Source organism: Bos taurus, chromosome 19 (genome assembly GCF_002263795.3).
Source record: "Bos taurus isolate L1 Dominette 01449 registration number 42190680 breed Hereford chromosome 19, ARS-UCD2.0, whole genome shotgun sequence".
Classification (NCBI taxonomy): Eukaryota; Metazoa; Chordata; class Mammalia; order Artiodactyla; family Bovidae; genus Bos; species Bos taurus.
In genome coordinates this window covers 32947181-32958875 of record NC_037346.1, presented here as the reverse complement: position 1 = coordinate 32958875, position 11695 = coordinate 32947181, and positions in this window count along the sequence as shown.

Here is an 11695-nt window from a genome sequence, read left to right as displayed (position 1 = left end):
TCCCTGGTCGGAGAGCTAAGATCCCACATGCCTTGGGGCAACTCAGTATCTGCACGCCACAGATACTGAGCCCGTTAGCTCTGCAACTAAGGCCCCAGCCAAGTAAATAAAATAAAAAGAACCCATGAAGGAAAACAGCTTCAAGTATTTCTTTTCCATTCAGTGATGGAACGACAGCTACCAGCCAGTAGGTAGCGAGTTTGCCAGAGGCGTAAGGGTCTTAGTATCACCCCACTGCTAAAAGTCCCCAGATTGTCCCATCCTGCCCCACACCCCCAGTTAGGTAAATGAGGAAAGTAGGTTTTGCAGAGGCGGAGCGTGGGGGTGGGGGGCTTGACTGTGAGCATCAGGACTTTGCAGACCTGGACCAGAATTCAGTTCTCTGCTTCCTCATCGGGAAATCCCATACACAGATGAATACCCTGAAGCTGCTCCCCACTTTTGGAATGTTCAGATTCCTGTCAAGGAGCACTCCAGGGGCCTATAACATTCGAGAGGAAACAAACGCAAGATGAACAGAGAGACAAAGACCTCCGAGCACCAGGTTCACAGTGCCAGGGTGAGGGTGGCTGGAAACTTCCCAGGGGTGGTGGCTGCCCAGATCAAGGGATACCAACAGGAAATGCTGCCTCCCGGGGCCCCTAGGCTGGGAGGAAGCCCAGGCTACACAAGCTTGGCGGTCCCCCTGCTTCCAGAGACACTCTGCCCAAGGTGACTCAGGCTTCCTGAGAAGCCACTTATCACTGCCAGCAAGGACATCTGTGCCTTCCTCGCCCACGACATCACCAAGTGGCATCAACTTTTCCTCAGCCAGGTCAACATCAAGGAAAGGAGGCAAAGCCGGGGTTTGCCAGGAGTGCCCCCAGGACGAGGCATGGTGACTGTCTCCCCAGGATTTCTGTTTCTGCTTCCCTGTCCTCTTCCTTCTGCTCGGAGGCTGCTGGAAGTCCGGGAAGAGCTGACTCACTTGCCCATGAGCTCCTGGCCGCAGGAGGGACAGAGCCATCGCTATAGCAACCATTAGCTTCCAGACTGAATCAGGACAGGAGGCCTGGATGGACAAAGGGTGCTGAAGGGATGATATGACCACACATGTTGAAAATTAGTCTCCTGGATGGATTCTCTGCACGCGGTTTGCCCAGAGGGAGGCAGTGTAGGGTGGGTGCAAGTCATAGCCCAGCTCTCCAACCCGACCACCTGTGTCCCACCAGGTAAAGGATGACTGCACCCCTCTTCAAAGTCCATCCTGGAAGGGGCTAGAGAGAAGGGGGTGAAAATCCCATCTGAGTTTTCTTATTGATGGTGGTGGAGACCACGGAGCATGAGACAGTTGTGTACCGTCATCAGGGTTCCCACAGCATCCTCCTGAGAGACCATGAGATGCTTCTGGATGGCAGAAGCCCTGCTTGCCTCGCCTAGGGTGGTGCTTCTAAGGCTTGTTCCTTGGAACTCATCCTTGGAGGCCAGCCACCACCTCCCCTCCCCCCACCAAAGAGGCACATGGTCACAAGTTCCACCACACACGGAAGTGAATGGAAGCCTCTTGGCAAAACAAATGAAGGAGACACAACCTGTTTAACTGTTTATAAGCAAAGGAGCCTCCCTTTATTGTTTCAGAAAACATTTACTTTATTTTATTATTATTATTATTTTTTTTTTACTTTATAATATTGTATTGGTTTTGCATTTACTTTAAAAAAATAATTCTTGGCTGTTTTGTTTTATTCAGACTTTGTATAACTGTGGTCTTTGTTCAGTCACTAGGTCCTGTTTGACTCTTTGCGACCCCATGGATTGCAGTGCTCCAGGCTTTCCTGTCCTTCACTATTTCCTAGAGTTTGCTCAAACTCATGTCCATTGAGTCGCTGATGCCATCCAACCATCTCATCCTCCGTCACTCCTCCTGCCTTCAGTCGTTTCCAGCATCAGGGTCTTTTCCAATGAGTCGGTTCTTCACATCAGGTGGCCAAAGTATTGGAGCTTCAGCAACAGGTTGATTTCCTTTAGGACTGACTGGTTTGATCTCTTTGCAGTCCAAGGGACTCTCAAGAGTCTTCTCCAGCACCATCGTTCAAAGGCATCAATTCTTCCATGTTCAGACTTCTTAGTTTCTTAAAAAAAAAAATTTAGCTGGATTGAATCTTATTTGCAACACTTGGGATCTTTGTTATGTCATGCGGGATCTTGCGTTGAGGCTCACGGACTCTCTGGTTGTGGTGGACAGGCTTAGTTGCTCCGAGGCATGTGGGTGGGATCTTAGTTCCCTGACGAGGGATTAAACCCACGTCCACTGTATTGCAAGGTGGATTCTTAACCACTGGACCACCAGGAAAGTCCCAGAAAACATCTACTTTTATCTTGGGGAAACCAGAGCCATGCAGACACATCCCAGCCTCAAGTGGCCTTTTAGAAAAACCAGGATCTCCTGAGGAGCTGGAGATTTCATCCTATGAACTGTGGAAGGCAGTGGCAGGATTCTTTTCCCCCTTATATAACATTTCCCCTGACTGCATAAGTAATGCATATTCATTGTAGAAAACTTCGAGAGCCTCTTCAAGTTCTGCCTGCTTCCATCTTGACTCCCTGCAGTCTTTCCCTTTTTGCATCCATCACTGCTTCAAAACACAGTTCTGAGTGTATGCGTCCCTCTTTGACGCCCTCCTGTCGCTCTTAGGAGGGAGACAAAGCTTCTTCATGTGGCTTCTCTCCAACGTCTGCTCTTCCCTGCTTTTCCAGTTCATTTACCCCCACACCCTTGTGTGTGTTTCAGGCAGACTGAGGGCCCCTCGTTTTCACTACTAACTTTGGCCATTTTGTTCCTTATCCTGGAATGACTGCTTCTCCTTTCTTGTCATCATGGATCTTCCGCTCCGTCCTTTGCATTTCAGTAGAGTTATCACTTCTTCAGAGCCATCTTCTCTGACACCTTTGATTGGTTCACATCTCCACATTTATGCCCCATGCAACTTGAGATTGTATGTTTTCTTGTGATGGGTTGGTGTGAATCTATAGGCTGTACAAACTGTAAGTCAGGGTAGGTCGTAAGCTCCGTGGGGGTAGACTGGGTCTGTTTTTGCTCATCATGCTGGAACACAGTGCTCAGAAAAAGCTGTTGATGAGCAAATACATAAATGAGTAAAATGCCACGGACAGTTTGAAAGGTGGTGGATTCCACTAAAGCTGTCGCCAGTGGCACCATTTGCCCTTGGCTTAAAGCAAACAAAGAGACTGTGTCCTTCTCTCAGGGAGCAGGACCTGGTTCAGTGGTTCAGAATTTCAGCAGGAGCTGCGTGTGGGGGGGGCCGTTATTTTAGAGTTCTGCTTTTTCTGAAAGCTCACCGACCCAGCTGCCAGTTCTCACTCCCTCTGTGATCTCATTAGGGAGGGAGTGTTTTGGATTTAAACACGTTTGGCTGTTGAAGAACCCTGATTGCAAAACAGGGTGACTTCACGCTCTTCTTTTTTCCCCTCAGAAGCACAGTTCTCTTCACATGGGGGAGGCCTGGCAAGGGTTCCCCGAAAGAACAGAAAAATAGTGTTTCAGAAGCATCCTGTTTTAATGCTGTAAAAGGACCATTGTAACACGGCTTTTCATTGTGTGTGTGTGTTTGTGTTCACTTTGATCATGTTTCCATGTGTCTGTCACAGAACGCCATAGCACCAGGCATTGGGTTCTCCAGTTTGGGTGAAGTTAAGCATTTTCATCTCTGACCTGCCTGTTTGTGGACAGAAGTCCCCTCCCACTTAGCTTGTGGGAACCTTATAACCCCGTCTCTGTGGGCCTTCAGACATAGCCAGCATTCACTTGGCAGAGTCACTTGTCCTCATTTCCCTTCGTTTATTCATTCAGCAAACACTCAGAGCCCACAGGATAGATGACTGGCTCCGAATTTGCCACAGTGATTTCCTTGGCCTTTGATGACTTACTCTCCCTCTTACGAGAGTGTAAGCTCCAGGAGGGCCAGGATCTTTGTCCACTTTGCTCACTGACACACCTTAAGGACATAGAATAACACCTTGCACTCAAGAAAGACTGTTGAGTGAATGGATGCATGTTACTATGTGCTCCAGGGACCTCTCTGGTGTCCAGTGGTGAAGAATCCACCTTGCGATGCAGGGGCCCTGGGTTCGATCCCAGGTTGCAGAACTAAGATCCCACATGCTGCAGGGCAACTAAACCCACATGCCAGAGCTAGAGAGAAGCCAGCACACTGCAATGAAGAGTCCAAGTGCTGCAACTAAGACCTGATGTAGCCAAAAATAAACTAAAAAAATATGCTCTAGACACCTTCCTGTGTTTTACCTGTCTAGCACTCAGCATCTATGCGCCCCCACCCCAACCCCGCCACTGCCACTTGGGATGAGAACCCTAGTTTTCCATGAGGAAAAATCCTCTCACTTTCAGACTGTAGGGTGTGGAAAGAGACTAATCTTTTTGTTGTTGTTGTTGGCTGAACCACATGTCATGTGGAGTCTTAGTTCCCTAACCAGGGATTGAACCTGTGCCTCTTGTGGGTTCTTAAGCTCAGGTATTTAATAACTGGGCCACAAGAAAAGTCCCAAGGGAGAAGGCTAATCTTACCCCTAAGACTCAAGCTGCTAAGATTGGATCCCAGGTCTACTGTTGGATTTCCTAGGAGGAGAAGCTTTCCCCGAAGAGGATGTGAAATGGGAAGGCTGTCGCTGTTGGGGCCACCATGTAGCCACCGCTTGCCTGGGAGTGGAGCCCAGACTGAGGCTGGCAGAGCTTAGAGAAACTGAGAATCACTGAGTTCTGATGACATTGCTTTTTCTGCTTCCGCTAGTGTCCATCTGTATTAGTTTTCTAGAGTTGTCATAACAAAGTGCCTCAAACTGGTTGGCTTAAAGATCCAGGCACTTTGCATTTGGGCCCACCCTAATGACCTAATTCTAGCTTGACTACCTCTGTAAAGACCGTATTTGCAAATGATGTCACATACACTGGTACTAGGGCTTAGAACTTCAACATTTTCTAGGGGGGTGGGGAGGGACACGATTCAGCCCTTAGCTCATCTCTTGCAGCTGAGAGCTTTACACACTTAATGTTTCATGAAGCAAATCAAGTTCCATAAGGCAAATCAATAATATCAAGTTTGTCTTCCTATGAAAAGCCACCACCCTCTGGTGTTGGTCCAGCTCACGCAAGTTTGCAATAAAGTAGCCCATGATCAGCATTTATTTCCTGAACATCTCCTGCATGGACTTTGATGTGGGTACAAGGTCCATTGGAGGTCAGGAGAGCCACAGGCCACTTCCAGGTTCCTGGACTTATAAAAAGCAGAAATGAGAAAGCAAGTTTCTAGATTCATTCTGAGAATTTTCATGTTTATGTGGAAAAAGTAAAGATTTTATGCTTTGCATGGTATGTCATCCAGGGGAATTGTGAATTAAAACACACATTAGAATGGCCAAAATCCAGAACACAGACCACAGGGGCTGGGGAAGATGTGGAGCCAAGGGAACTCTCGTTGGTTGCTGGTGGGGATGCAAAGTGGTCCAGCCTCTTTGGAAGATGTTTCGTAGTTTCTTACAGAATGGAACGCTTTTGCTGTGACATCGTTGTTCAGTTGCTAAGTTGTGTCTGAGTCTTTGCAACCCCATGGACTACAGCACACCAGGCTTCCCTGTCCATCACCAACTCCCAGAGTTTGCTCAGGCTCATGTCCATTGAGTCAGTGATGCCATCCAACCATCTCATCCTCCAGCCATTGTGCTCCTTGGTATTTATCCCAATGAACTTAGATCTTCATTCACATAAAAAGCTGCACACGGTCATTTACAGCACCTTTATTCATAATTGCCAAAACCTGGAAGCAACCAAGATGTCCTTCAGTAGATGGATGGGAAAACTGTGGTCCATCCAGACAATGGAATACTATTCAGTGCTAACAAGAAATAATCTATCAAGTCGTGAAAGGATACAGAGGAATGTTAAGTGCCTATTACTAAGTGAAAGAAGCCAACATGAAAAGGCTTCATACTGTATGATTCCAACTATAGGACACTCTGGAAAAGGCAAAATTATGGATACAAGGAAAAGATCAGAGGTTTCCAAGGGCTTGGGAAGTGAGGTGAATATATAGAGTATTTTTAGGGCAGTGAAAACATTCTGTATGATACTGTAATGATGGACACGGGTCCTCTATACATTTGTCCAAACCCATGGAACGTGCAGTGTCAAGAACGAACCTTAAGGTAAACTATGGACTTTGGGGATTCTGATGTTTCAGTGTAGATTCATCCTGGGTGAAGCATGTCTCACCCATGGTGTCAGTGATCACCATGGGTGATGCTGATTATACGGAAGCTGTGCATATGTGGGGGCTGGGGGGTGTATGGGAACTCTGTACCGCCAGTGTGTTTAAACAGGAAATCATGCTAGAAAATACAGTCCTTATACAGAGGGCCTCCCAGGTGGCGCTAGTGGTAAAGAACCTGCCCGTGCAAGAGACTTAAGAGATCCCTGGGTGGGGATGATCCCCTGGGGGAGGGGGCATGGCAACTCAACTCCAGCATTCTTGCCTGGAGAATTCCATGGACAGAAGAGCCTGGTGGGCTACAGGCCACAGGGTCGCAAAGGGGTGAATATGACTGAAGGGACAACAAAAACACACGCATACATACAGGGTGAAGTGGGTCAGAAAGAGAAAAAAAGTACTGTACATTAATGCATGTATGTGGAATCTAGAAAAATGGTATAGATGATCATATTTGCAAAACAGAAATAAAGACACAGATGTGGGGAACCAACATATGAATATCAAGGGGGAAAGTAGGGGTGGGATAAATTGGGAGATTGGGATTGATGCATATACACTACTGTGTATAAAATAGTGAGAACCTACTATAAGGCACAGGGAGCTCTACTCAGTGCTCTCTGGTGACCTAAACTGAATGGTATCCAAAACAGAGGGGATATACGTACACGTATAGCTGATTCACTTTGCTTTATAGCTTTAAGCAATAAAAAGCATTGCTTTTTAGTTTTAGCAACTCCAATGAAATAAAAATGAAAAAATGTATTTAAAAAGGACCCACCTCCCAGAGTAATGGAAATAAAAGCAAAAATAAACAAATAGGACCTAATTAAACTTAAAGGCTTTTGCACAATGAAGGAAACTATAAGCAAGGTGAAAAGACAGCCTTCAGAATGGGAGAAAATAATAGAAAACAAAGCAACTGACAAAGAATTAATCTCAAAAATATAGAAGCAGCTCATGCAGCTCATGGAACAGGAAATGGCAACCCACTCCAGTGTTCTTGCCTGGAGAATCCCAGGGACAGAGGAGACTGGTGGGCTGCCATCTATGGGGTCACACAGAGTTGAATATGACTGAAGTGACTTAGCAGCAGCTGCAACATGCAGCTCAATACCAGAAAAATAAACAACCCAAGCAAAAAATGGGCCAAAGAATTGAACAGACATTTCTCCAAAGAAGACATACAGATGGCTAACAAACACAAGAAAAGATGCTCAACATCACTCATTATCAGAGAGATGCAAATCAAAACTACAATAAGGTACCATCTCATGCTGGTCAGAATGGCTGTCATCAAAAACTCTGCAAACAATAAATACTGAAGAGGGTGTGGATAAAAGGAAACCCTCTTACACTGTTGGTGGGAATGCAAACTAGTACAGCCACTGTGGAGAACAGTGTATTTCCTTAAAAAACTGGAAATAGAACTGCCATACAACCCAGCAATCCCACTGCTGGGCATACACACCAAGGAAACCAGAATTGAAAGAGACACGTGTACCCCAATGTTCATCACAGCACTGTTTACAATATCTAGGATATGGAAGCAACCTAGATGTCCATTGACAGACAAATGAATAAGAAAACTGTGGTACATATACACAATGGAATATTACTCAGCTGTTAAAAGGAATGCATTTGAGTTCTAATGAGGTGGATGAAACTGGAGCCTATTATACAGAGTGAAGTAAGTCAGAAAGAAAAACACCAGTACAGTATATTAATGCATATATATGGAATTTAGAAAGATGGTAACAACGACCCTATATGCAAGATAGCAAAAGAGACAAGGTTGTATAAAGAACAGACTTTGGGACTCTGTAAGAGAAGGTGAGGGTGGGATGATTTGAGAGAATAGCATTGGAACATGTATATTACCATACGTGAAATAGATCGCCAGTCCAAGTTTGATGCATGAAACAGGGCACTCAAAGCTGGTGCACTGAGACTACCCAGAGGGATGGGATGGGGAGGGAGGTGGGAGGGAGGGTCAGGATGGGGAACACATGTACACCCATGGCTGATTCATGTAAATACATGGCAAAAACCACCACAATATTGTAAAGTAATTCAGTTCAGTTCAGTTCAGTCACTCAGTCGTGCCCGACTCTTTGCGACCCCATGAATCGCAGCACGCCAGGCCTCCCTGTCCATCACCAACTCTGGGAGTTCACCCAAACCCATGTCCATTGAGTCAGTGATGCCATCTACCATCTCATCCTCTGTTGTCCCCTTCTCCTCCTGCCCTCAGTCTTTCCCAGCATCAGGGTCTTTTCCAATGAGTCATCTCTTCGCATCAGGTGGCCAAAGTATTGGAGTTTCAGCTTCAACATCAGTCCTTCCAATGAACACCCAGGACTGATCTCCTTTAGGATGGACTGGTTGGATCTCCTTGCAGTCCAAGGGACTCTCAAGAGTCTTCTCCAACACCACAGTTCAAAAGCATCAATTCTTCTGCACAAAGCTTTCTTTATAGTCCAACTCTCAAATCCATACATGACCACTGGAAAAGTAATTAGCCTCCAATTAAAATACATACATTAATCTTAAAAAGATAATGCTTTTCAATATACTTAAATCCCAGTACAATACAATTGCAGTATGCTAAATTAATTATAGGATTTCCAAAAAATGAGCTCAGTCATTTAGTCATGTCCGACTCTTTGTGACCCTGTGAATATAGCCCGCTAGGTTTCTCTGTCCGTGGGATTTTCCAGGCAAGAATACTGTAGTGGGTTGTCATTTCCTTCTCCAGGGTTCTAAGAAATAGTAGTTCAGTAATGTACAGCAGGAGGTGTGCCAGGTACATCGCCAGCCTTTTATGGCTCAGATGCAGCCGCCAACTAAAACACAGCTGCTAACCCTCAAGAAGCCAGAGCATTTCTACCTTATAGCAAAGTGAGTCAGCCATATGTACACATATGCCTCTTCTTTTTTGGATTTCTTTCCCATTTAGGTCACCACAGAGCATTGAGAAGAGTTTCCTATGCAACATTATAAAGCAACTATACTCCAATAAAAGTTAATTAGAAAGATAAAGACAAAATTAACATCTCTGATAAATATTATTGTGTAGTAAACACTTTGATGATATTTACAATATTGTTTTCATGTCTTTATATTTTTTTGTTTACGTGCAATTTATTTTTATTTACACACTTCTGTAACTATTAGGAGGGAATTGCTCAAATCTAATATACCAATGAATATGTGTGTGTGTTAGTCGCTCAGTTGTATCTGACTCTTTGCGACCCCATGGACTGTAGCTCTCCAGGGTCCTCTGTCCATGGAATTCTCCAGGCAAGAATACTGGAATGGGTTGCTATTTCCTTCTGCAAGACCAATGAATACATAATGGCCAAAAAAAAAAAAAAAAAGAAAAGAGGAAGAAGCCATTGACCCACTGGGGTTAACATGCATGTGAAGAAGTGATGCTGTTACCATGAGACACGTATGCGTGGCACATCGGGAACCTCCAAGGGGGAATTAGGGGCTCTGCCTGGTGGGATGAGAGGCCTCGTGGAGGTGAAGTGAGCCTTGAAGAATGAGCGGTTTTGCACGTACAGAAGAGGGCTTTTTGGGTGCAGGGCCCAGCACGAACACACCTGATGGAGCTGGGAATAGGGAGCATTCTGGAGCCTCACTGGCTCAGCTCAAAAGGAAGCAAGCCCCCCGCAAATTTCCACTTGGTTTCTCCAGGGCAAGATTTTGCTTTCATGCCCCCAACCCATCATGGGGTTTTTGAGTCTCTCCTCCTGCTCGACTGGCGGTGGGGGGCTGTTGGATGGTGGGTGTCTGTAGTTGACGGGTCACTCAGGGTCCACAGCTGACGTCAGGTTGGCCAGAGTCCCTTGCTGTCAGGGCTGCAGGACTCCGGCTGTGGACTCGGCTCCCTCCCCATCTGTCCTCTGTCCCCTCCACCTGCACCCGCTGTAGCTCCAGAGTTTCACCTGGGAGCAGCGGGAGCTCCTATTAATAGACACCCAAAGATTGCCCACAAAGCGGGACACCTGGGTTTGATCCCTGGGTTGGGAAGATCTCCTGGTGAAGGGAATGGCCACCCACTCCAATATTCTTGCCTGGAGAATTTCATGAACAGAAGCTACAGTCCATGGGGTCGCAAAGAGTCAGATACGACTGAGTGACTACATACAGTAAGAGGTGGAATTAGGTATGTGGATCTCTTGTGAAATAAATTATGTAGTGTTTCAAAGAGAAAAGAAATTCCTGCAGGCTTGCCTAGTCTGGAGCACTGTACACAGCACTTTCTGTCTTTATGGATTTATCTATTCTGGATGTTTCAGATAAATGGAATCAGCATATATTGTCTTTTAGGACCATCACATAGCCTTTATCCATGTATGTTCTGGAGTTGATTCTTATAGACTGTGTCAATGGACAACTCACTTACCATCTCTGTGCCTCATTGTGTTCACTTGTAAAATGGGGATTGAAGTAGTGAAACCTGCCTGTTAGCACGTGGAGAAGATTTTGAACGGTGGATCGGGGAGGGCCTGGTGAGATGAGGACAGTCCCTGGCACGGGGGGCATGTACCCGGAGCCGGCGCTTGACCCCTGGGTGTCCTAACTCATTGTGCTCCCGGTGGAGGGAGGGTGGGGCTGAGCACGTGCTGCAGGGCGATCACGGGGGAGCCAGGGATGAGGCTGGCCCTCCCCCATGGGGGGACGCTGGAAGCCTTGGGGCACTGGGAGGCCCATGGCTCGCCCTGCATGTTCCCTTAGGGGTCCCTCTTGAGGTGATGGCAGTGGGTGGGTGACTGCAGGGGCACAGCATGCTGACTCTCGGGGAATTTTCTGCCCACAGAGGAGGGAAAAATGCACCTCTCTAAGAGGGGACAATCAGAGGCCAGGCAGGCCCAGTGGGAGGAAGAGAACTCAGGCTGTAGGTTTTCTCTGTAGGGCTTGCAGCCTCGCCACAAACAACACAGACACAGCGTGACTAGCATCATGGCCCACTGTGTGCTGGCAGGCGGTGGGGCTGAGGTCACTCCCAGAAGGCTCCTTAGCTGGTTGGTCCAAGGGCCTGGTCCCTGTTACCTGCAGCGCTAGGCCTGTGAGGGGCTCCAAGAGCCACCTTAAGCTGCAGAAGGCTTTACGGGCTGATTCTTTGGAGGTTCTTGTGAATCTGTGCTCACCTGCCCACCCTCCATGCTGCAAACCAGCCGCCACCCCAGGCCTTTGCACACAAGTGTCCACAGTCTCCCTAGACTCCCAAGGAGAAGATGGAATGTTCTCAGAGCCCCCAAATATCACACAAGTGTCCACAGTCTTGTCTCTCTACACCCACCAGGAGAGAGGGCAGATTCTCAGAGCCCCCAAATGTCCAGAAATATGGACAGGTGAGTTCCAGATCTACTGAATCAGAAACTCTGGGGTGGGGTCTGGCAATCTGG